This window comes from Protopterus annectens, chromosome 1.part1, assembly GCF_019279795.1.
Source record: "Protopterus annectens isolate FY-2018-M chromosome 1.part1, PAN1.0, whole genome shotgun sequence".
In the NCBI taxonomy this organism is placed as follows: domain Eukaryota; kingdom Metazoa; phylum Chordata; order Ceratodontiformes; family Protopteridae; genus Protopterus; species Protopterus annectens.
Window position 1 is genome coordinate 1,396,511,570 of NC_056726.1, and position 22,618 is coordinate 1,396,534,187.

Here is a 22,618-nt window from a genome sequence, read left to right on the forward strand (position 1 = left end):
AAATTATGGAACTCACTCCCACCCACAATTACCTCCGTACCATCATGCACCAACTTCAAAACTTTATTAAAAGCACACCTAAAAACATGCTGGCTATGCCCTTGCAACTCCCACTCTAATATCATCCACCCCATCCAACTACTACCTTTCTTTCCACTCCACTAACTACCTTGATGATAGCAAGCTCAGATGCTCATAAGCCTAGTACTTATTATACAGCAGGAACTTCTCATTATTACATTTGCTAATGCCTGTTATGTCCTTCACAGATAAAGATTCTAGTTGTCTACTGATGTACTATGTTCTTCATCTGTAAATATGTTGTAAGTAATTTCTATGTTAAATTGTTAATCGCTATGTAATCCAATGTAACTACTGTCTGTTTATTTTAACTGTGGAGCTTTTCTCCCCGGGCCTCCGTTGAAAATGGACCCACGTCCAGTCAGACACTCCCGGTCAACAAATTTAAATAAATAAATAAATAAAAATAAATAACCACGTCTGACACTACTGGCTGCAAACAAGATCTGAGAAGGGTGGGCAAATAGCAGAGCATTACGGGAAGAGGGAGGAGCTCCAGACATGGACCCTAGTCTGTAAAAATGCATCAGAGTCTGATCCACGAGTCACATCCATGACCCATTCATGAGGAAGAATGAAAGAGACAACATCAGATCACATGGGTATTATGAGGGAAGGAATGAAGAAGAACAACCTTGTCTAGACAAGGTAGTTGTTTTTTACAGTTATCTGGGTTTGAGGGATGTGAAAATGTATCATACAACAAAGGGTGGGAAATAAGCAAATCTAACATGAAATTACAAAGGCATAAGATGTACAGTACAGAGATTTATCATCATCATTATTACCAACACCCTTTTTCCAATTTTCTATATGGGGCAGGGTGCCACATCAACTGTTGTCACCTTTCTTGATTCAATGCCACTCTCCTACCTCATTCTAGAGTCATGTCTGACTGTCACAGATCTTCTCTCACACAATACATCCTTCTATTTTCTGGGCATCCTTATTTCCTCGTACCTTTTTCTTGTCATTCCCAAATCTTCTTCTGCATTCCTGTATATGTGCCCGAACCACCATAATCTTTTCTCTTTGACCTTCTCTGCAATTGGGGCTACTTTGGCATCTCCTCTGATTTCACCATCCTTTCATCTTTCCCACAGTTTTCATCCTAACACCTGTTTCAGGTACTTTATCTCCATCACCTCTAGCATCCTCAGCTAGAGGCTGATGCTCTGCCTTTACTGTCCAGGTTTCTGTAACATACAGAGGTACTGGTTGCACCACTGCTTTGTACACTTCAGTTTTACTTTGGCATTCTTCTCTCAAACACTAGTCCTGACATTCTGTGCCAGTTGGCTGTAGCCTGTCTAGTTTTGCCATCCACATTCAGACTTCCCTTCTTTTCAGTCACCCCACTAGATATCTGAAGTTATTGACCTGTTCCATTATTTTCCCTTCCATTTCAATTTTCAGCTTCTTCTGATTTCCCTCATTTGCAATGATAACAACTTTCTTGTCTGTTCTCAGTTTCATCCCCTGTGCCTTTGGTTGTACATTCTGAAACACTATCATTTGCTGACGGCCCCTCTTCCAAGTCTGCTTGCAATGCTACAGCTACTGCATACAGCAGCTTTGTCGATATGTTACATCTAATTTGTTAACTAACATAGCCTACTACAAGTATGAATGAGAGTAGCCTCTGAGATAAACTTTGATGAACCCTCACTCCCACTGTGAACCCCTCTGTGAGTCCAAACATTACTTGTACTTGTCTCATTTGGTAATTGTATATAGCCTGCACTAGCTTTACCAGTGTTTCAGCCCTAATTTATTTCTTTGAACTCTGGTGCTTTCGCTCTAGTCAACTTCCAAGTATTCAACCTACTTTATGTTGACCTTAGATGACCACTGCTTGCAGTTGATTGTGGCCATCAGTGGTCTATACTATAGGCCAACTGTTTTGTTGTGGATGACTTTGCAATTTCTGATTCTACCCCAATGCCCTTTCTTTAGTAGGAGGAAGTCAACCTGAGTTGCATGCTGGTCACTCTTGTATGTGATCTTGTGACTTTCTCTCTTGCTGAACCATGTGTTGGCTATCATAAAGCCATTTACCAGATAGAAATCAAGAATGTCCATCTTCTTCTTTATTCCTTCTGTCCCACCCATGTGGACCCAGGCAAATCCTCATATCTTATTATATCTGTCCTGATAGGTCCCTTATTATCAACACCAATTCATGGTGTCCTGCTTTATCTTGTAGGTCCTACAATTGCTGCTTACTACACTGCCCTTCCACCATGCCTTCCTGATATATACAATATCCACTATCTTCCTTACCATCATATCATCCACTTCAAAACTAAGTCTTGTCAGTGAACCTATACTCAGTGCATCAATCTATAGTTCCTTTTCTTCGTAGATTGATTAGTTTTATGTCCAGCTTTCACTCAACAGAGCTATCACAGTTAACGCAAGCTGGGCAATCAGATATCATCTGGCTAGTAAGCCAGAAGCTTTCAAGGATGCTAGGCTTTATAATGGGTACACAATGGCCAACAGAGGCACACATAAATCCCTCTCACTGGTAACATGGTCCTGATGTAGGTCAGAGTATGTCAAGTCCTTACTCTACTCAACACCTGAAAACACCCATGCCCATTTTTGATGATACTAGTCAACATGACCAAATCGCAAACACCCAATTGTACACCATCAACTGTCTAGCCCTGACACTGCACACAGTCCATGGCTGTGTTTCTACTATTTAATTGATACTGTACACCACAGCTGATGGCTAAATCATTTGCTATACACAACTCTTCCCCAACAGGCACAACCTAAGACCCCATACAATAACTGTATGTTGGTTTCTGTCACATACCATAGTAGTTTTCTATTTTATTAAATCAGGAACTTTATCAGACAGCATATAGTGATAACAAGATAAAATTATGTTTTTTTTTCATGCAGGTATTTACTGATCTCAGTAGTTTTAAAACATTTTCCAGTATAGATGTTTAACATTTTAGTTATACCCAACAACCTCCTTCATTAAATCTATTTCCGTCAATCAGAGTTGCCAGTGCATTATTTTGTGAATCTTACTATCCAGCCTATGTTCAGTTAACATACGTATATCATCAATTTTGAATACATTCCTAGACTTAGTGCATGCATTATAAGAACTAATGTTATACAATGCTGTTTACAGGTTCCAAGTACATAATGTATTAGTTTCTGTTTTTACTCATCATTTATTTACCTCTCTATCTCCCACCTTCCATACTGTCGAAATACCTTTATTAAAAGCAACATAAATACAGTTTTCGGTTTGAAAACAGAAATGTTTATCATATCGCATGCAGTATAGGTCTCTCATTTAGTTAAACCTTCATTTTAAGAACATTTATATTAATCAAGTATCTGTCTTCTGAGCAAATTTATGCAATTAATTATATTTAATTATTGTTAAACTAAGAAAACTATGTTAGTTTTTTCTGTTCTTGATATTGGGCTGAACTGCACTGGAAATAACTGTGTGCCGACAATTTGATTTAGCTGATTATATTGATGGTTTCATTATAATAAAACCACCTACTTTGTCTAGCTAAGTGTTATGGAATTGTTTATATCCACCTGGGCTACAACCAATTCAACCAGATGGGACATTGGTTTAACATATCATCTAAAGGTTTAGAATTATGCTAAACTGCTGAGCTAATATTGGAAAACTTAATTCAAGCACCTGGAGTGGGAAGAGAACCCACTGTCTTATGATCTCCCCGCATCAAAGGCAAGTATTCAACCTGCTGAGAAACTGACACTGTGAAATATTTCTTAAAGTTTCTTTAATTTTGGTTTGAAATAATGACCTTTCAATCATAACTGGCTCTGAAATTACAAGGGAATATTTCAGAGAAGTGAAATTTCTAGATTCAGTGTTTTGAGCATTATCTAAATCCAAGTGAACTATGTACAAGGCAGAACATGTACAGTGTACCAAATTTCTTCATCTCACATGCAAAGAAGCCATTAAGATATTTAACACACTTTCTTTAAAACAGAAAAAGTAACCAGCTCTGAGGTGCACAGTGACTGTGACCCTATAAACTTGGTTCATTCAGCAGCCTGGACACTAGAGGAACCAACAAGAAAGGAATGAGTGGCTATTGTCAGCTCACTCATTCTTGGGCAGGGAGGCACTCTGATCGCTGCAGTGAGAAGACACATGGTATGTAGCATCAATTAGGGATTTGTGCATTGCTCTACTAAGCTAGAGATGATAGCCTCTAAGGCATATGCATGAAATCAAATGTACACCAAGGGGAACACTGTAAGTTCCAGTGGTAAAGCAGCTGTATCTGTCATCTATCAGAAAAGGTGTTATGGCCCCTTACCTCTAGCATGTATGATGAAGCTTGGGGTGCTGGGCTGTTGAGCAGTCATCAAGCCTTGGAACCAGTTTTAAACAATTAAAGGCATTTGTCCTAAAGCACTGGGATGGCCCTAAGGGGTTAAACCAGATTGTCAGGCAACTAGGAAAAATTAAGCCTCATGCACTGATCAGAAGAGTTGCTCAGCAGGGTACAAGGCACCTTTATGCAAGGGTGGATAATGTCTTTTTCTGAGTGGCATTCACCCAGTACAGTGACAGGCCCCTAGTGCATGAGAAACAAATGGACTCAAGACCTATACAAAGGGGGTTGAGGCCCTATTGAATAAGAAACAAATGATCTCAAGACCCATATTAAGGAGGTTGAGGCCTCTTTGTTTGCACGAGAAACACATGTACTCAAGACTCACACAAAAGGAGACTGAGGCCCCTATTGTGTGAAAAGCAAATGGACTCAAGACCTACACAAACGAAAAAGCTGAAAATGTCCATAATGGATGAAACAACTAAAACAAACTGCAAAATCACCCATAGGTGAAGCAACTGGAGGAAACGAGCCAATATTTTTGGTAGTTTTATTAAGAGCTTTCATCTGACACAGGACTTCAACAGAATAAAAGCTAATGACATTTCTTCCATTTTTATAAAACAACTAAACCAATAAGAAATGTGTTCCAATCAATTAATTAATCAATTAATTAATCAACATCCAAAATAATTTAAAGAAACAGTAAACTTAACCCTCATACATCACACAGTTTATTTAAAAAAATGATTTTTATTATTTAATTTAATCCCAGAAACTTGTCTTTAGTACTAAAGGAACTTTGGTGTAAGCAAACAAGAATAGTGGCATGTTCAAATCTGATTTTTGTAGTGCTTGCAGTTTTATTTTGGAAGGTCCAAGCATTCATTTGTAGCATTTAGAGAGAGCTATTAGAATTAATGGGCACTATGACTGCAATTCCATGAGTACAGTTTACACTGTGGTTTGTTCATTTTGTGACACATTTTATACTGGGGTGACCACAAGAAAGTTTTCCAAGAGAATTAAAGAACGCTTATATGCTATTAGAACTAAAGACAACATCAATGCTTTGTTTAACCACATGCAGCCACGTAGTTATTTTTTTAAAAAAATGTTGCAGTTTTAGAACATTTACTCTTAAATTTTAGAGACGGCAGTTATAAAAATCATCTTGAGAGATAGGAGACCTTATGGCAGTTAAGACTGCATGCTGACAATTGTAATTGCTTCTGTCTGTATTGTGTATTCATCATACTTACCTTAACATAACTGTAATAATTACATGTTTTCGTTTCTTTCTGTAGTTCTCTCTCTGGGCTGAAACTGAATTCAGAAGTATAACCAGGGTGAGGAGAATGAGGCAGCCACACTGGGCACATGTTAGATGGCACAATCATGTGCGCTGAGAACAGTCTTTTTATTTTTTTGCTCCTCAGCTTGACATGAAGGTGTTCTACAGATTTTTTTTCAGTCAACATAGTGTTGAGAGATGCCAGGCTGGCAGTGACGCTGGGTGCCAGATGACCTGGTTACAACACTGCTCTTTTGAGATCAGTGCTCTACCCTGGTTAACAAATTTAAATAAGCAGATGTATAAATAAACATGTTCTGGCAAAATACTGCTTACATATAATCCACAGCTTATACTTTTAGCTTTATGTTGTGCATTATCATGCCTGTAGCCATAGTATAAACTGGATGTGTTTTTACTTGCTTATTTTATTACTAGGTGCCACCTTAGATACTGTGTTATTTGTTATTAATTTTGCAGTTCTTAGGCTTTATTGTTCACTTCATTTTCACACGCAATCTCAGGCTTGCATGCTTACATCTCCTCTGTTTTTCTTAGGTACTTTTTACATCTGTGTCTGCTGACCATCAAGCCTCCCTTAATCAGACTCTGCGCTTTTGCCCTCACTGCCAAGCAGTGCAACAAAGAGATTTATATGGCTTAATCAGACTCCTGTGTTTCAAGACTTCTCTACAATCTCAAATGAAGGCCGCCACCAGGAATGAGCTGAAAGCCTAACCCCCCCCCCCCCCAATCAGGACATGCACTTCAATGTCACCTCTGTCTCTAGGGTCCATGTCTCTATGATTCTCTTAATGTTGTTGTGTCTTTCGGCTTTTCCCAGTTAGGGGTCGCCACAGCGGAACTCCAGCCCGCTAATGATTGGCAGTAGATTTTTACGTGCCGAGTTGCCAGCCCTGACGCACAACCTTCCACGAAGGTACGCCCATTCATGCATGTCTCTACACAGAAGACGTTCTTGCTGAGAGTCGAACCGGACAACGTCTTACTGTGAGGCGACAACGCTACCGCAGCACCACCACCGCAGTATTAAGATTCTCTTAATGTTCATCCTATTATGTTATCATATTCTATGACACAGACTATTCTATCTGTAATTAAGGAGTTATACAGTTCCCAAACTTATACTGGTGTACCCTGCGACTTAATTCAGTGATATAAGCATCCATATTTTCTTGGACTCCATGTTTTCTTAGCATAAAATAAATTCTTCTTTGAGTCACTGTATGCCTGGAGTATAATTCTCAGTACTGCCAGTTTATCTTTTTCTTCTTTTTTTACGTTTTTTTTTTTGTTTGTTTTTCTGCCTGCTCACCATCAATTTCGTTTATATAGGTTAAACTGCAAAATCATCCACAGTTGAAGCAACTGTATATAATATGGAGAAGAGCAGACACACAAATGTAGGAATATATGAAAGTGTATTTATACAGTTATGCACTCTGCAGGAAGAGTGACTTGAGTTAGCTGCATTTGCAAGTGATATCATAAAACCCTATTAGGATGTACACTGATGGATTAGAGCAAGAGTCTTTTAGATAAAGTAACAAAAATGGTGTCACTGGCATAAAGCATTATTATTATAGAGAAGAGAATGACTTAGTAGTGTTTAAAATGTAAAAGGATGAAACAAGAAAATATTAATGTTGTAGAATTAATCAATCAAACAACTAGTTGTAGTCAGAAATGTCTTTAAGTATAGCAGAAGTACAGTTTTTGAATGATGTGTTAGCACATACACAGTCAAAGGATTACAGGAACTACAGAGAAAGCATGTGTAGCAACCTGTGTTCTCTCTCTGAGGAGACATGCTGCCTCATTGCTGTTTGAACTATTTTTTTTCATATTATTTGTGCTTACTCTCTAGTCTTTTTCAAGGCTAAGGGGAAACATACCTCTGAACTTCGTAGTGCAAGAAATCTGGACAAAGCCATGTATGTGTAACATGGGGTCAAAGGACAAAAATATGGACATATTTCAAATATTGCTCTTATAAACTTAAGTTGCCAGAATAATGCGTCATTACAAACGAAGGTGATACTGACCTCCAACCTATTACTATCAATAACTCCATAGAAACTGCAAATGGGTTAGACCTTGAATTAACTGCACCTATAGTGAACTGGATGAAAATACATTAATAAAAGAAGACTTTCTTAGACACCTTTCTCCAGTATTATATCCTAAGGTTAAAGTTATTAGAGGAACACTGATAAGAGACAATGGAGAAATAGCACAGACACAGACAAGCTAGATGAACACAAACTGTTTTCCAACAAAAAGAAAGAAATGAGCTCTTTAGGAGATAATTTTAGGATTACAGACATTTCATTTAACCAGAATTCTGTACCAATGCCTTACACAGATAAAAGTATGACTGGACATTTAAAGAAATCTTAGGTTACTCCTTCAACAGTTTCAGACAAAGAAAGTGTTGAGGACAGTCTGATTTGAACTTATTCCATGTTTAACAAAACCTGAAGACAGCCGACTGACACAGATAAACAAAGGGTTACTATTAGTTCACTCTAAGGTCTTAGACTTTAGGGGATTCCAACATTGTTAACCAAACTATTTAAAGGGAAATATAATTACAAGCACTTTAAATTCACATCAGTATGAATGATCAAAAAGAACCTCCCTTGAACTACAGGAAAAACTATGTGTGACAAATAACTGAGCTGGTAGAATCAAATAAAACTAAAGTTTCTTTCAGTAAAATCATACCATCTTACAGGTGGAATGACTATTTTTTACAAAAGCTCACCTATTTAATTTTTGATGAAGAGAACATTGTTCAACATATAATATAATATTATGTTAACTACTTTCTGGGATGACTTTCTTGAGGACCATATGCAGGAAACAACATCCATTCAAATTTACAGATCTAATCACATTGCAAATTTTTTTTTTGCAACTTCCACAGCCTTGGTAATAAACATTTAGAACAGGTTAGTATTACAAGGGCAGACAATTTAAGCATTGTAGCTACTGTAGAAGTCTGGGACTCAACCAACTTTTACACAGGCTATGCAAGACAAGAATGTCCAAGACCAAATAAGAATAGTGAAGGTGTCTTATTCCGACTAAAAAAAAAAATCAATGCACTCAGAACTAACCAGTGCTAACAGCTCCCAAAAAACTTTAGTACCATATTCACATTATGAGAGCCTTTTAAACTTGAAAACTATCTAAACAACAACAGAGTTACTTTGCTTGAAGATATGAATTAACCACACATAAACTGGGATGGCCATGCATCTACATTCCATTTTGAGTATAAAATTATTAATTTCACTTTATCCAATTATCTGCCTCAATTAATCAAGGAACCAACTAGGGACAGATATCCTTGAGTTACTTGTCACTATAATGCAAGTATTGGTCCCGCTTTGAGTAATTCTGACCAATGTTCCATATACTTTGAATTACCTTCTGACTACTCTTTAACATAATTTTCAAACAAATATGTTTTATTACAGACTACTATATTATGGATATCTTGTTAACAGCCTGAATTGTATTAACTGGTCAGAAATAGTATAGAATAACCAAGAAAGAGCATATACAAGATTAGAAAAAGTTCTACTAGATTTCCTGGACAAAACAACAACTTCAGACACCTCTAATAAAAAATACAGGCTACCTTACTGGTGTAACACAAAACTGACAAGTCTGTAAAAAGGGGGAAAAGTTTTTCAACAATACAAGAAATTCAGAATTTGCAGATTGAAAACAAAGCTTAACATCTGTAAATAATTCTAAACTTAATCTCAGATTAGAAAAAATTAAACTGAAGGCAAAAACAGGCAATAACAAGAACAATATTAAATAATTTCATAAATATATTAATTCAATTTCTAATAATAACCAGATAACTGATTCCATATCTTAGAAGGGTAGAGCTTAAAACCCAAGGACACAGCAAAAGCATTTAATAACTACTTTACAAATATCAATGATCATAAATTAAAGCTACCTTCTCCAACTGTTAATATTAAAGCATTTAATAACTACTTTACAAATATCAATGATCATAAATTAAAGCTACCTTCTCCAACTGTTAATATTAAAGCATGTACTTTGGAACCATGTCCAATAATTACTTTTAGTCTTTCAATAAAAAATCATTAATGAAAGTTGAAAAGGAAACAGCTATGGATCCTCATAATATTTCTACCAAATTAATATACATTATTCAGAGCATTCCCATTTTATATCATACATTTAATGTTCTCTTATTCAAAAGCCTTTTCTTTGAAAGTTGAAAAAAGCTGTCTATCCCATTGACTTTTAAAAAGCAAATTAAACAAATCATTTAAAATTAAAGGTCAATAAGTCCAACATCTCTTTCAGATAACTGTTCTGAAAGATGTCTAACCACCTTATTAAAAGACTCAGCAAATGGTGCACTCTTTTGATATAACTCAACATGACTTCATGATGGATAGAGCAATACTCAATAACCTGGTTGAATGCTATGACCAAATTAGTGTGGCAAAAGATTTAGGACTTTCTATAGGGGTTATTTTTTTGGACCTTATCAAAGCCTTTGGACTTTCCCACACTTGTTAATTAATAATGACCTAAAGAAGTACCATTTTCATTCTTATTGGTGTAAATGGTTAAATAATTAGTTTGTATGATGGACACAATATTACATTACACGGAATTCAATCTAGTTATTTAATTATAACTCCTAGAGCTCTGCAAGGGTCAATACTAGGCCCCTCCCTATTTAACACAGTTTTTTCTACTATGCCAACTTGCAAATCCTGCTGGTCTAAAAAATACACAGATGACTGCAAAGCAGAGTTTATGGTAGTATCAAACAATGGCATGACTGTAATAAATATATATTTGATACATGTCACTGAAAGGGCTAAAGAAATGGGCCTTATTTTCAGTACTGACAAGTGCAAAGTTATGAAATTTGGGAGACTGACACTGGCCTACAGTTGTAAAAGTTAAAAACTATAAAGACCTTGATATAATAAGTTGTTCTTGAGACCACATTAAAAATTTTACGACTATGGCATTAAAGCAGGTGGGCAGAATGCTTAGATGTATCATCATAACGGATGAACAAAACATGGTGTAGCTTTATGTTACTTCTATAAGACCTCTGCTGGAATACAGTAACACCTTTTGTTTGTATACTATGAACCAGTTGAATAAATGGGAAAGTATTCCCTCTGGTAAAGCATTAAACTTTCAAGACTGATTTGCAAGGCTGATATAATTTACACTCCATTACAAATATTTTCATAGTAAAGCAATTCTGACATACAGAGCCTTCAACAATAATACTTTTAAAGTACTATTTGATTTAAATATATACACACCACTTCTATAACTCATAAACATCAACATTTTACATTTTCACATATACATGAATAAGACTTCCTGGAAGAGTAGATATATTACCCAAGAGCTTCCAAGAACAGGTTACCACGCAATGTATATACTTTAAATAATTTGACTACTTTCAAAAAAGACTTAGACTCTTGGATAGACTACAAAGTTTTCAATTCATAATGAATGGAGTCAGTGCATTATTATGGCCTTTAGGCATCTACACTTTTTCTACAACTTATGAACCTATAAATTAAGGTAAGTGTAATATAATGCATTTTAGGAACTATCTTCCCTTTAGAAGACTGATGTGGTTGCCTACAGACAAAAGCAAACTTAGAAGGAACATTTCTCTGAAAAGTGGTTATAGGAGCAACAAAGATTTGTTTAAGATCCTGCATCACTTTACCTTTCTCTTTTAGAGTCTTAAACTAGTCAGCAGCAACTGTATCAAGGAGATTCTGATTGTCCAAAGCAGCATGTAAGAGCTTGGTCTTAACATCATCAGGTAAAGCATGGAGGTGAAGCAGAGTACCTCTTCATAAATGAGCTAGAAGCAGCAGCTCTATAGGATGCATCAGCTGCATCATAACTACATTTGGTGGAGTAATGGGCAACTTGAGAAATGGAACTTAATAAGAAGGCAGCAGTCTTTCCTTCAGAGTCAGGAAGGTCAGACACCACTCCCCAAGCTGTGACAAAAGGGCCAAAACATACCTGGCCATATGGGTTTGATAATGAAGTCCAGAGTGGCAGAAGTGTACATTTTTTCCAACCTCTCAATAGCCCTACTGTGTTTATCAGAAGGAAGGAGTCTGGAACAGGGCAAAAGTTTGTATGGCTTGTCAACAGAAAAGACAGACCACAGGAGGGTCTGAAGGAAGACACAGAGATACTTAAAGGCCTCAGAAACTTTATAAAAATGATCAGGCTTCTTAGGAGCTGGATGCTGGGAATCAGAAGCCAAGGAAGCAGCTGCAAATGTATCCAGGAATTAAACATAGGGCAACAGCAGAATGTTTAGGAGATTCCATCTGCAAAAGCTTTTAATACCGCTTTTGAAATTTGTGAGCAGTCTCACTTAAAATACCCTGTCATGCAAAGTACTGTGTCCTCAAAGGATAACTCCTCAAAGGGAGAGTCTGGACTCAAGGGCTCCTCTTGTTCAGACCCATAGTCTAAAGAAGAGGTAATTTCTTAGGAGTAGGTCAATGAATCATTCCCTGAATCCACCTCCTCAATTGAAGGACCAGTCTCCCTAGACCTTCTATCTGGAGCAGAGGACTGATGAGAAGCAGGAACAGATACCACCTGAGGTGGTCTTAAGGTTGTCAGGGTATTGAACAAGGCTGAGTAAAATCCTGCCACTCCTCAGAGAATCCTTAGCAATGGAAGGAATGTGCTTAGTTTTCTGCTTCTGCTTCAGTGGGACATTCACTTTAACCAACCTAGGAGGCTCAGCGCCATCCCTAGACTCAGTAGTGGTACCAGGCACCTCTTCCCTCAACCAGAATCTGGAGAGTCCCCCTAGGCCCTTTGTAAATAATCAGCCATGACTCCTGCCTCAAAGTCTGCTATGGACATTTACATTGCTTCAGAGGACATGCAAAAAACTGGTTCCATAATGGCCTCCGATAGGGTCACAGCAGAGGAAACCAGTGTCTACACAGGATGGTCCTTGGGGTCTTCACTTACCTCAAGAGAGAGTGACGTCCAGTGGAGGCTGGACAGCAGAATGAACGAGACAGAGACTTCTTGGTCTTCTTTTTACCAGATATCTGTACCTCGGGGTGATCGGATTCTACTATGTTACCCTGGGTCAATACTTTGAGACATTGGTTCTCAACATAAACAGACAGGGAGGACAGATGGCTGTGAAGTGTTCTGAGAACAAAGGCCTGACAAATGATACACTGGGTAAAACAATGTGAGGCACCTAGGCAGAATAAACATTGCTTGTGACAGTCTTTATGGGGAATCTGTTTCTCACATTGACATTTTCAGTTCCTGGGTGTCATAAAGCCAAAGTATACAAGTAAAGGAAGAAAAAGAAGGACCCCTAACAGGGCGCTTATGTGTAAATGTCTAGGTAAAAAACAGCTCAGCGAAAATGCATTCAGTCTAAAGTTCAACTGTGGCATTTGGACTGGTAGCAAAGAAGTTCTGAGTATGGAGCATTCACATGGCACCTTTCTGCCCTATGCCTAAGGAAGAAGCACACGTCTGATGTGGAGGATGTAAAGGCTTTTGGCATACAGCCCAGATGTTGGGCTATCCTTGGCAGAGATCATACGCTATGAATACTGCAACAGTGATATGAAAGGAAGTCTTTATTTTACTGTTATCCTGGATCCAAGACTCAATCTTTCAAAGAGAGGTATTTATTATTTACAGAAGACGAAAGGAATGTTGGAGATCATCCAGCCTGCTGTGTTTTGTGTTTCCCTGTGGTGGAGGTTTTTGGGCAAAATTACAAAGCTGGTAGAGTATCAGTTTGAGAAGTTAATTAAATGCACATGAAGGGAACTGCAGGACAAATGGAGTTTTGGAAACAGACGGAAAAGGTAAGGGCTTTCAGAGGAATTAAAAAATAGATAAATAGAAGTTACAATTTGATTGAGGATATTTGATAAGAAAATGTGGTGTGGAACATATTAAGGCAATTTTACAAGGAAGCAGGTTGGATGGCACTGAATGATGAACTGAGAAAGGCAAATGAACTAAGAATGGAAAAGATTAGCAAACGCAGCAGAAGAAAAAAATGTTGAAGTCATATACTCATTAAAGGGGCAGTGACATATAAACAATTACGAAGAACGTTTCTTTGATTACAAAAACTATGTAGGTATGTAGAAGGATTGCTCCTGGATTATGTGGGTAATAGTGAAGACAAAATTTGTTATGAATAGTATGCAGGACTGGCCTTTGGTTAACTGGTGCCCTAGGGAAAGGACTCCATGCCGTCCCTCCCCCACACCACCCAGAACCCCCATCTTAGTCTACCTACACCATCCAGATTACTTTTTTCTTCCTTTCCTTATAGTTTGTCTTACTCATCATTTTTTTCCTGTATTCATTCAACATATTTTAAAGAAACCATTTGTTTGCTACAAAAAATAAACAAAGAGATCCTGGAAAAGCAGCCCTGCCAAAGTGGTGCGGTAGGCGGACGCCTAGTTGGCCTATGCTTAAGGCCGGCTATGACAGTATGGTACAGGAAGAAGATTAACTAAAGATATAGACAAAGCTCTTACTTGTTTATTTAAACATTTTAGATAAAGAAGTGTGTTTCCTTTCATTTGTAACAAAAAAAAAATGAGAAAATGAGATCACAGAAAAACTGATAAGATTTGAATACTATTGAAAAACTACTATACAGCTCTTGACCAGGCTTTTATCCCTGACTCCCCTTACCTCCAAGTTTGCTCTCGAGCTCCATATCTTCCCTCCACTTCACTGATTGTTTCTGGTAAGTCCCTTCCTCACCTCGGCTCTACCTGCTCCGTTCGCCCTGCGGGCTCACTCCGCTCCCCTAACCTGCCCCCAAAATCCACTCACCCTCACTATCTCTAAACTTATAGCCACTACACCACTCCCACATCTACAAAACCAAGCATATACCCCTTGCTTACATCATACAAACACACCCCTCCCCTTCCTTCTTCTCTCACCAAACCCACTCACCATAGCAATTACCAATATTGTAACCATCCCTTTCAACTTTCCACCCTTCTGTATATCCATTCACAGCTTCAAACTCTGATAAACAATGACTATAAAGCTGGTCTCCTTTATAAGCCCAATATTACTTCTCCTCTCTCTATCCTATCTTACCCTTCTCACATGTCCTCCAATACTAACCACTCTTCTCTTTTTCGTATAACCCACCCATTCCCCATCAATGATAAGCACTCCACAACCATTATATCCCCCTACCTTTACTTCTTCAACAACTTTCTCCTTTTTCCCTACAAACTTATATCCATTCACAACTACTCTTCTCCAATCCCAAGCAAACCTACTGTAACTCACTACCTGACTCTCAAACTAGACTCAAAGCATTCCAAATACCTCTTCTCCCACACCTGTCACCTCATTACCAGCCTTCTGTCTGGTGACATCCACCCCAACCCCAGCACCTCTTCTCCTCACAATTTCAAGACACCCCTACACACCTCCCCCTCAACCAGAAAACCCCTTACTTTCACTACAATAAATGCTCAAAGTTTATGTAAAAAAATCCTTAACTTCCATGCCTGGCTTTTAATCAACCAGACATCCTGTCTATCTCAGAAACCTGGCTAAAACTCCACATCAAAGACTCCGAAATTATCCCTCACAACTGTAATATTATTAGAAAAGACAGGACCCTTAAGAAAGGCAGTGGGGTAGCACTTCTCTACTTCTCCTCCATTTGTTACCCCTATACTAAACTCATTCCTAATTCTTCTCCTTCTCCCTTTCAGACACACCCCCTATACTAAAACCATTCCCCAATTCACCAATGCTGAACTAACCCCGGCCCTACTTCAGATAAACAAACACAAACATATATGCATAGCCCCTCTCTACATACCTCCTGGAGACAACACTCCTATTCTTGAGGATATCCTCTCCTGGTTCTCCTCTGACATTTACAATGAAACCATAATCCTTGGTGATGTTAATATTAACTGGACCCCTCCATTCAGTCTCCCACAAGCTCTCTAAACCTCAACCTTTACAACTTCTCACAACTAATTAACTCTAGTACTAGACCCTCCAAGGATTACTCCTCTGATAGCACCCTTGATGGGATTCTAGTTTCTCACCCTCAGTATATCTCTAACAGTGGTACCCTACCCGACTCTCTCAGTGATCACCTCTCATGTTTCACTTATCTCCTCCCTGCCTCCTTACAACTATCCCATACTTACATATCTATACGCTCCCTTAAGAACTTCAGCCCTGAAAAAATTCTCTAACTCTCTAAAACACACAAACTGGACCCATCTAAAAACCATCTCCTTAGACAATGCTGTTACCTACTTCAATACAACATTTCTAAACCTATTAAATACTTTTGGCACCTCCAAAACCAAAAGAATAAAAAGTAATACTGCCCCATGGTTAACCAAAGAAACCATATCCTTGATGCGTCTACAAGACAAAGCCTGGAAACATTACCAGAAACACAAAACTCCCTCCTCCCTAAAAGAATTTAAAGCACTTCGTAACAAAGTCAAAAAACTTATCACATCCGATCGCAAAACCTATTTTGCCACACTCCAAAATAACCACAAGACAAACCCCAAAAATTCTGGAATGGTATCACCAACCTCCTCAACCTGGTAAAAAAGACAATCCCTGCCCTGATCCCAAATGCCTCTGACTTGGCCTTAGCCACCCAATTTAATTCCTTCTTTATAGACACCATAGCCAAACTAACAACATCCTTCACTAACAATGCTTCATCTTCATCCTCTCTTATTCCTTCCTCCACTTACATGACCAGCTCTCATCCCCCCTTCAATATCAAACCTATCTCTACATCTATCATAAAAAGACTCCTTATGAATTTGAAATCTTGCCCTAATGCCCCTGATGACCTTCCTTCCTACTTTCCAAAAGTAGCTGCCAAAGCCATTGCTTTCCCAATCTGCATTCTAATAAACCAATCACTCCAAGAAAGCTATATTCCCCAACTCTGGAAAAAAGCCTTCATCATACCACTTCAAAAGGGTGGCAACAATAACAATATTCCCAATTTTTGACCTACTGCCATATTATCCCCTATCTCAAAAATACTAGAAAAATGTATCCACCTATAACCTTTACCCTACCTCACAGACAACCATCTTCTCACCCCCACACACAACCATCTTCTCACCCCCACACAACATGGTTTCAGACCTGGCCACAGTACTATCACCGCTCTCCTCTCCTTCCTTGAAACCATCAATAATGCCTGTGTTTCTGGCTGTCTAGTCTCCACCCTCCTTCTGGACTTATCCAAGGCCTTCAATACTGTCTCTCATAACCTTCTTCTATCTAAACTCTCTAATCTTAATCTATCCATCTCTTCTATCAACTAGTTACCTCTTTGACAGACAACAAGCTGTCAAAAGAAAAAAGCCACCTCCTCCTTTCTTACCACCCCCACAGGTGTACCCCATGGTTCCATATTAGGCCCCTTACTGTTCAACATTTTCATAAATGACTTCCATCTGTCTATCCCAAAAGCTAACCTTATCCAATATGCAGATGACTCTACACTCATCTGTTCTGCCACCTCCATCTCCTCTCTCTTAAAATTAACCCAAGAGGCTCTCTCTTCCACTGCCGGATGTTAAACAATCACTTGGCACTCAATGCATCAAAAACTAAACTTATAATATTTTCTCCCTCCAAAAACACCATTATTGACAAGAACTCTTTTACTATTGCTAGCCAAAACAATACCTCTCTCGAGATAGTATCCTATACCAAACTCTTAGGTGTCCTCATCGATGAACACTTTAAGTTTGATATCCACCTACAAATGAATATTAAGAAAACTCACCAGAAACTCAGCATGCTTTACAGCCACAAACGCTTCCTCACTCCCTCTACTAAGTTTGTTCTCTCTACTACATACCTCATTCCTTCCCTCCTGTATGGTGCCCCACTTCTTACTAACCTTCAATCTTCTCTAAAGGCTAAACTCTCTTCCTGTTACAATAAAATTTCCAAGTTTGCCACTGGTTACAAATCCTCCACCCACCACTGCAATGCCCTCCACAAACGCAACTATTTTACTTATGTCCAACTCACTCATGCCCACAAACTTATCTTCTGCCCATCTATCTGCCCCTCTCTAGCCTCTTCATTCAAAATGCATATACCCTATAGACTTCTGAGATCCAACAACCAGAATCTGATTGAATTACACAAGCCTGCTCATCTTCCAGGTAAACAACTGCTATCCTTTTCTCTAGCACAGCTCTGAAATGCCCTACCACCTTTCATTCGCACCATCCATAACCACTTCACCTTTAAGACCCTGCTTCATTCCCATCTCATATCCCTCTGGGAATGTTCCTGCTCCCTCTCTACATAACTACCCTCAATGTTCTACCTTGATTCTTACTCCTCATCCTGCTCTCTCCTGCTTCGTCTGACCAGCCTAACGGTACCCTTACCCTTCTTTCTTCCCACCACCTTTTACTCCTCATATACCACTTCTTCTTACCATTCTCTCTCTTCTTTCTTTACACTTAATCTCTTACCATCCCCTCCTCTGTACCCCTGCTATAACTCTCATTTCACATCTATGCAAGGCTCCTTTCACTTCTACTTTTACATTCTCCACTGTATAAACTATGGCATTTTGAAAATACTTTCTGACATGTTTTGTAAATATTTAGTGAAATGTTGTTTTTCACCTGTAAACTGTATACTGTATTACACATTTTTAATGATTTGTCTAAATTGTGTAATGCCTTATGGAGCATTTCTCCCCGGGATGCCATTGAAAACAGGCGCTTCTCGGCCCAATGGACTATCCCGGTAAACAAACTGTAAAATAAATAATTAAATAAATAAAATAAACTGTATAGTTGAAGACTGATGTGCCATTCCTGATTTTGTATTAACCATTCTTATTTTATCTTCCTGACAACAGGCAATGTGTTTTACTCTGTAAGATGGTCTGAATTCTTATTGTGATTCTGATTTTTTTTTTTTCAGCATTGGAAAGGAAAAAGTTAACAAGACCACAAACAAGGATTTTCTCTGCAGTGGAAAGTGAGGCAATGTCTCATTAATTTTGACACACTGACTTACTCAACTTCTTGAAAACTCTTTCAGCATTCCTCAGATCTTCTGTAATGACTTTCATATTTCAGACTTCAGATTCAATTTATGTGAGTTTGTGGAGTTTCAGTGATAGCTCCTTTCTTCAAGCCTAACCATTTACACTAGTATGTCATTTGGCCATGCATGTTTGTTGTTCATGGGCTACTTGAAGGCATATCCTGTTTTTTTCAGTTGTAAAAGATTTAGCAATATATTATCTTACAGGTTGTTAATGGATAGATTTCATAGTGACATTTTGCACAGAGGACGTACAGTACATAGCTTTCTCAACATATTCATTCTTTGTAGTATGAAAGGTTTAACTTCCCTTTAGAAGTGCCAGGCTGCTTTGGGATCTGAGTCATAAAGACCCTGAAAGCTTTGATCATAAATTGTCCTTAGCCCAGGAGAAGCTGCACATGCCACCTTTATCAAAACACAGCAGAATTTACCTGTCTCTGTGGCATTTAAGGATAAAGCTTTGACTGTGGCCCAGATGACCGTTTGACTAGTAGCTCAAAATCCAGAAGAGCCAGGTAAAGGCAGAAAATTGGAGGGAGTGTCACTTTTGTTTTCCCATTATGTCAGGGATCCAGTGCCAGCCGAGGCCTGTGTGACGTCGGGGCAGTACTGTAGGCCTGGAATCTCAGCAGGTCTTAGTAGCTTTCTACAGCATGTATGTGTGGGAGTATGCACACATCAGCGGAGGGGGTTAGATTCCTCTAAGTGATGCAAGACCTATGTCACACCCAGGAGGTGTAGTTAGGGTAGGGTCGAGGAGAAATGCCTCCATATCCTATATCCAGAAATTTACAGGGTTAGATGGATAAGGATGCCTTCAGTTTCCAGTCCTGTTGATAAGTCAAACCCATTCAGCTGGTGGGATACAACACTTTTGGTCATGGCCACTGGAGACAGAAAAGGTTGCTTATGGACCCCTGTTCAGAGTGGGGGTAAGTCACTCTGGCAATGGGTGTTCATATGTGCGACTGGCAGGACAAGGGCAAAATACATACAGAAGAAAGGAAAAAAAGCAGAATCTCCCTGCAATTCACTAGGTCTTGAAACAGTCTTTCAATTTTATCAAATTATTCCTGGTCATGTTGGGTAATATAGACCATGGATTTAGGTTTAGGACATGGCTAATTGATAACAGTTTTGAAAATCTTCCTTTATACCTGACTATATGCTGAAACTATCCACTTAGGTTGTGCTGAAGAGGTCAATAAAAAAGTTGAAACATGCATGTCCTCAGCTAATGGGGTTTGGCTATACTGGCCTGAATGTAACCACGAAGACTCAAAAAAGCAAAAAAGTAAAACATCACGAATATTCGGAAGACATGTAACTGAAATACTTGATGTCCTTAAGGGGTCATTTGTATATATCCCATGGGCCTCTATTACAGGGGGCTGGGTTTTTCTTGCAGCATTTTGTAAGTTTGGTAAAAGGAATTCTGAGCAACAGGATTATTATTTTTTTTCTTGCTGCACACTAGTTCCAAAGTACACTGAACTTCTGGGCTGTGACAACAACAAGGTTAGACTACAAAGATGTGGCAACCTTTCTCAGAAATGAGTAGCTCATTTTGATGATGTACTTGTGATTTAGTAAGCTAAAGATGGCTAGGCAGTCTGTGATTTGATGTCATTACTGACAGCATAATTTTCAAGGTTAAAGTTTAGCTACTTTTAATAATGTTTTAGTGTTAACTTCAGCCTGTATTAACATTATTTAAGTATTGTTAATTACCATTGTACATTATGGCTTTCTGTTCAGCAAAGCATGCTTTTGACTATGTTCAAACTTTTGGAAACAATGAAATATTGCACAGAACATATGTTGTGTGCAGTGTGTTTGAAATTTTAAATAACTGAACAGGTGAATGTTATGACTTTTTATATCAAAAGCAGAGTTTTGCTGCTTTTGCAGTCAGCACTAAAAAGGTATCTGAAAATATGGACAGTTCTTATACATTCTACAGCTGTATTAGCCAGCTGCAGCCTGAAAAGAGTGATTAATAGTCCTATCAAGGAATTGATGACAACACTCGAAATGCTCTGATATTCAGGCACTCTATTATATTACTGATGTAGTGTTTTTTATTGAATTAACTGAAAATGTAAGCTGAGCTGACATTTTTTTTGTAGGTAAAGGTGGTACTATATGACTTTCTTAAGAGTCACAGTTTACCATGTCATATGAATGGGATTTAAGACAAGATCCCTTACCCAGAGATTTTAACCACTGGGCCACAGGGCTGTCTAACCACACAGTAACACCCAGTTTAATGGATGCCACTGTAAATCCCTGTAAGAATAATAGCAGTTGAATAATGTTATAAGGCTGTATTTTCATGCTTTTCAAGGAAACCGATTGTCATACAGTGAAGATCAAACTGAAATTTTGCAATATTATCAGAAAGGAGATATGACCTTGTAAAATGTTGGTAATCTGTGAATAAATGTTTGTGAACACATATATCAGCTCTGTTTTTTTCTGATTTTCTCAATAGTGAGCAATTGCTTAAAATTTGGTTACACTGCAAATGATTAAAAAATTATCAAAATTAAAGTGTACATCAGCACATTTTCATCAGAAAGGGATAGTAATGCAAGGAAAACAGTGAAGTACAACTTCTATAATTCATATGAACAGTATATGTTGCACTGTCTGATCTGCTACATAGTTGCTCAATATGCTCTTTAAACCTGGGTTTCAGATTGCTTATCATTTTCAAGTCCTCTGCAGTGGTGCTAATGTTTGAGGACACAGTTACATGTGCATGGCATACCATTAACTCACACTGAGCACTTACTGCACGAAATACTTATGAGATATGCTAAGTCATATATACAGAGAGATGCACACGTGACTTGTGTGTGTGTGTGTGTGTGTGTGCGTGTATATATACATATATATATATATATATATATATATGTATGTGTGTGTGTGTGTGTATACACACACACACACACATATATATATATATATATATATATATATATATATATATACACACACATATATATAATATTACAACCAAAACTATCAAAACAAGGTAAGCAGCACCTACACTAAAAACTTGTGGGTAAACGGAGGAAAAGAAACCAGGAAACTGATTTTAGCGCTTTCATTCTCTCCTTTAACATAAGAACTTCATCAGAAAATCAAATACAGCCAACAAACATTATATTAATATAATACAATTTAGCTAATAAGAATAACTAAACAATTAAAATAATTAAGGATGTCACTTCTTATACCATTTCAACAAGTATCTTATATTCAAATTTTCATTTAAACCTGGAATTGCATCTGTACTTAGCAATACTTGATTTATTGATTTTAAATTTTTGGTACTTGAAAGGGTTGGGGCATTTACAGGTGATGTTAACTCTTTTCTTGAAATAAAAGACCTCAGCTGGCAAGTACTGCTAAGGGCAGATGCACTTCCAAGTTTAAATGAGATTTAGCAGCAAAATAATTTCATATGTTCTACAAATGAAATCTGATGAGAGAAATTTCTACAAGACAAACATAATACAATTACTCTCTCTTCTAAATAAGAACACTGTACTAACGCTTTATTTTATATGCCACAGTAGAACCAAAAAAAAAACTCCTTTATTGATTTAAGAATTTCTATACCACTTATTTATTTAGCTCTGCACTAATGTCTTTG

The 22,618-nt window shown here is 37.9% G+C and overlaps 1 protein-coding gene across 1 annotated transcript in view; it reads right to left on the reverse strand.

Moving 5' to 3' along the window:
* The window catches only part of GREB1 (growth regulating estrogen receptor binding 1), a 3,935,532-nt gene that overhangs the window by 772,237 nt on the left and 3,140,677 nt on the right, over nucleotides 1-22,618 (reverse strand). The gene's annotated exons all lie outside the window — the stretch shown is intronic.